Source organism: Heloderma suspectum, chromosome 1 (genome assembly GCF_057233095.1).
Source record: "Heloderma suspectum isolate Gila_16-S chromosome 1, 16-S_ref, whole genome shotgun sequence".
Taxonomy (NCBI): Eukaryota; Metazoa; Chordata; class Lepidosauria; order Squamata; family Helodermatidae; genus Heloderma; species Heloderma suspectum.
In genome coordinates this window covers 38,071,970-38,076,961 of record NC_139458.1, presented here as the reverse complement: position 1 = coordinate 38,076,961, position 4,992 = coordinate 38,071,970, and the positions used below count along the sequence as shown (strand labels likewise).

Genomic DNA, 4,992 nt, shown 5'->3' with positions numbered 1-4,992 from the left:
GGATTGCTCTGTACCTTAATAATTTCTTAGCTAACCATTCTTTGAACAATACAAAAGCATTTCTGCATTTGATTTGATTGTGTAATGGAGAAGCTGAGCATCCAACACATCATTTCTGCTTCTTCGCAGTGTGATCCTCAGGAGGTAATTGTTTGCCTATTCCAAAGTGTTGTCTACTGGCCTCATTAATATATTCTGGAAAATTCTCTGCACACGTTCCCCATGTCTGCTCTCTCATTCTCTCTCTCTCTTTTTCCCATGCACGCACGCACACACAAGCACACATACACATACTTCATTCTCCTCATGTCCCTAGAAGCAGGTTGATCCTTAATTGCAGATATTTCAGGAATCTGAGTGTTGTAAATGTAGCAATATGTATTAGCAAAATCTTGAAGCATTTCTACACCCACAGGTACGTAGGAAGGTGTGATTAAAGCAAGCTACAAAATGCATGGCAATAGAAAACCATAAATCAGTCATTGTTTGCAAAAGAGGCAATGTTTGTGAGATGGAATGATTGAAGGAGACACTAAGGAGAGTTTTGACATATTTAAAGCAAAAAAATAGAGACATTTGCAATATGGACATCAAAGGGTGTGAGAGAGTGTGAAAAGCCACTGAAGCAAACATTTAATATAGAAACTGGCATAAAAGTCAGGTAGTAGATTATATGGTTTGGTCATCAGACTGTAAAAGACAAGTCCTGAAATTGACTGCTCCTTTTAAGTAACCTTTAAGTTTACAGATGGCATTTAGGTCATCACAGAAGGTCCTTCCTACTGGTTTGATTAAAAACTTGGAACCAATTCAGTAAATGGACTCCTCAAATTATTATCCTTCCCAATTTTTTATTTTATTTTTTACAAAAGTGGCCAAGTGTAAAAATGGGCAGGTCTCCGTGTCCTCTTTGCACTGTAGGCAGATAATATTGTCTGGAAAATAATTCATAATTTATAATTTATTCAATGGCTTTTTTCTCTTCCCAACCATGGGCAGATTGCAAAATGTTTTTCGAGTGATTTCCTAACATAAATTGCTGATGTTTTGCTATAATGCTCTGTTGCCTGGTTTTGTTTTGTTTTTTTAAGCTATCTGTGTGAGTATTTGCTCCTTGAAATTCAAAATGTGATTTATTTTCACTTGGCTAACTTAACAGCCCAGATTTATGAGATGTTGCAACTTGGAGCCATTTTGAACATTCAAAGGAATCCTCTCCCCAAGCTTCTGGGTCACAACTGAAGTAGTGAGATGCAAGGTCTCTTCTTTGGAGAAAGTAATGCCCAGTTCAAACCAGAGCTGCTGGAAGCATTCCATAGTTCATCTCTTGTTGCTTCAAATGTCCACAGTGATTAAGAGTCCAGCCCAGGGATGGGGAATGTGTGGCTCTCCAGATGTAGTTGGACTACAACTTCCCATCATCCCTCACCATTGGCTATGCTGCCTAGGGCTTATGGGAATTGCAGTCTACCAATATTTAGAGGGCCACACATACCCCACCCTTGGTCCAAGCAATGGAATCAGGGTACAACTGGTTCCCTCCACCACTCTGGATGTGGGTGCTGCCACATTTCTCTTCACCAGTCAAGAGTTCACCAGCACAGAATAAGGATAGACCTGGGTAGGAAAGAGCAGGGAAAATAACAGTCCTGCCTCACAACATTCTTGGAACCAGTTTAATAGTCCCAGATTGAAATTGTCACTGCCATAGTGTGCCTGTTTTAGTTGAAGATACTGATGTGTACAATCCAGTCAAAGTTAGGCACTTTAAAGCCCCACAGATTTCAATAAGAGAAACAAACTTAAGTACGTGTTTAATTCTCCAACTGAAGTCAATAGGAATTAAAAGTGTTTAACTTTGGCAGGTTCCCCCCTCAAACATTTTGTAATGATAAGAGGTACTAAGATGCAATGTTTGGAAGGTTAAGAAAGTGGTATAGCAAGAAAGTGGTAACACAAATGCTTCTCTGATTTTTTTTTTTTTAATATTCCTTTTCTTTCACCAAATTCAAGGTCGCCAGACACTCATGGGGACGGGGGAACCTAGAACAAAATCAAAATCTGGGGTGCTGAGAAAGAAAGAAAGAAAGAAAGAAAGAAAGAAAGAAAGAAAGAAAAAGAAAGAAAGAAAGAAAGAAAGAAAGCTTAGGCGGTACCCATCTCTCTGCAGCAGTTATAAACAAATATTTTATAAGTGTGAATTTACAGGATGCCTATGGCAGAGCACTCAATGCTGACACAAAGACAGATTGGATGTGTAATGAGCTTTTTATAGCATTTTGTGCAGATTTGTAGGTATTGCTTCTTCAGCAACCACTAAGGGCTGGTGGGTTTTTTAATTGCTTCCTCAAAAATACGTATTTTAATCAGATCCTGAGTAAATTTACATAGTCATTTCCAATTGTCAATGTCTGGTGTTTTGACATGATCACCCTGTAATCTAAGAAAGATACATACTTTGGGCAGTGGGGGGTGTTTAAGCTGCTGCAAATCTACCTTGAGAGATAGGGAAAACTCCCTGAGTTGCTTCTCTGATAGTATCCTTACAGCTGCAATCCTATACCCACTTAACTGGGAATAAGCCCCATTGAACTCAGTGGGACTTACTTTTGAGTAGACATGTATAGGATTGCACAATAAGGAAAGCAGAGGGTGATGTTTTGTTCCACGGAGACAGTTCTACTTTTTAGGTCAGTGTTTCTCCTCTGAATACGTCGATCAAAAAACGGGAGCCCAGGATAAGGCAGTTATCTACCACGTTAATCTAGATGCAATTAATTTCATAAATGTATGGCAGAGCTGTCCTGAGTCTGAAACATTGGAGCAGCTAGTTTGAGGAATGACACTCAGTGGTGACTCACACAGCCACTGTTGGGATAATTATTCCCTTCAGGGGTTTATATGTATGTATGTATGTATGTATGTATGTATACACATACGCCAAAGTAATCTTTTGAAATTGTATCCTCATGTATGATTGTAAGTCACCATGTCTTGGAAATTCCTAGTTTTCTAGCCATCTTATCAAATGGAACAATTTTCCAGAATCATTGTACCTTGTGAAATTATGGGGCGATCCCCACTGGACATGATAAATGAAACACGTTTTCTCACCGTTCTGTTTCCTATTAGCCCTTGGACTGGTTCAAATGCCCAAAACTATGCATGACCATTATCTGCTATGTTGTCCACCCTGTAGCCTGGGCTTGGTGGATCTCATGACTTTTGATGGGGGTTTGGTGGGTTCCATAACTGTTCGGGTAGCCACTTGTGAATTTCCAACATAAATTCCAACATGCATTTCCAGTAGGACATCACCTAAACAGAGGATACTGATTTCCATAAAATTTGCCTGTCCTTTTTAGATGCAAAGATGCAAATGTAGAAATAATTATTATAATTTAAATAGAAATACAATCCATCTCACCATACTGTGGAGGACTGTGACCAGGTGACCTGTGTGCCTTGCGCAGACTGCTGTCTAGGTGCTGTTGATGGGCATCTTCAAGGCCCAGCTCTTCCTTCTGATGGTTCTTTATCTTTATAGCAGACTTGGACTGGACAGCCCTTTAAATAGAGGATGCTTTCAAAATAGACAACAGCTCTCTCTTGCACCCCTTCAAATAGAGAACTGTCCTCTGTAAAAGAGAACACCTGGCTGACGACAACAAGGAGGAGATAGCATTCCGGCAGGAGGACAGGAGGCAACACCCAAAAGTGACTTCATCAGAAGGCAGGAGACTGCCATGGAACATGCTGAGACACTATACAAGAGTGGCCGTGAGAAAGAGACCCCTTTGAGGAATGTTGAGGTTCACTGGCCTGAGATATAAGAAACCTGTACAAGGGGGCTGGGCTTGAGGAGAGAGAGAATTTTATTAGTTATTTATTTAGTTCTCAAATGTATATGCCACTTTTTACAGAGGTGTCAGGTTGGGAGACAAAGAAGCGTGCGAGAAGGAAGAGCTAGGAAAGTAAAGAAGTGGACCACAGCATGAACCTCATGGAACATATTGCAGCAACTGAGGCAAGCTGGTCCCTAGCATAGAGCAAGCACAGGAGAAAGGAGGAAAAAGCAAAGACAGAGCCAGTGTGGAAGGAATGTGAGGCAAAGAAAAGGGCAAAATTGCCAGAAATAGGATGTTAGGTAGCAAGAGGATTGAGAGTGGGGAGCAATTCAGAGCCCAAAGGATGGAGAGAGAGGCAAGAATAGAGGGGGATGGGGCAAATGTAACAACAACAGCATATTTATCTGTCCAAAAACACCCCCCAAAAACACAACGAAGATATGGCTTGCTACAAACCAGCTTCCCTCTTTTCCAGCTGCCTAGAAGCATACCTTTCAGAGGCTTTCTATGAAGAGTTGCCACCAGCTAGTCCTAAACTCTCCCTCTCTTTCTTTCTTTCTTTCTCTCTCTCTCTCTCTCTCTCTCTCACACACACACACACACACACACACACACACACCACCTTGATGTCTTTTTAGAAGATGAGGTGTTACATAACTGCTGATAATAAATAAATATATAGAAGCAGCTGTTCTTCTTTTCCCCAGGGTCCATACACTCAGGTTCCCGCACCTCCAAGCAGGAGTAGCCTTCATGCCCAGGGCTGCTGAAGAGCGAACAAGCTGGGTCAATACGAGGGACCTCTGAAAGCAGGCAGCGTCCACGTGCATTGCTGTAACTTTGCACTCAGCTTAGCGCCAATGCAGACAGAGAAGAGGAGTCAGTGGGTCGATGGACAACATCTGTAACATGTACTAATGTAAACATCAATAAATAAAAAATAAAAATCGGGGCGGGGGGAACAGATTTTGATTGGATACAAGAACTAAGTAAACATGGCATGCAATTTGTCAAAAGCATAAATAATAGCAATGCCAGCATGTCATATTTTTACCAAGATGAATGATATATTTTACCAGAAGGATACTTTAAATTTTCCACTTGGCATCAAGGTAAGTTTAATACTTCTCTAATCTACAACATA

The 4,992-nt window shown here is 40.8% G+C and overlaps 1 long non-coding RNA gene across 1 annotated transcript; it reads right to left on the bottom strand.

Annotated features, from left to right (window-relative positions):
- Window positions 1-362: 362 nt before the first annotated feature.
- On the bottom strand, window positions 363-4,719 carry LOC146357138 (uncharacterized). The gene is made up of 3 exons (XR_014786604.1): window positions 4,581-4,719; window positions 3,428-3,638; window positions 363-1,617 (listed from the first exon to the last, which is right to left on the bottom strand). It is a non-coding gene; the product is annotated as an uncharacterized LOC146357138 (long non-coding RNA).
- Window positions 4,720-4,992: the final 273 nt, after the last annotated feature.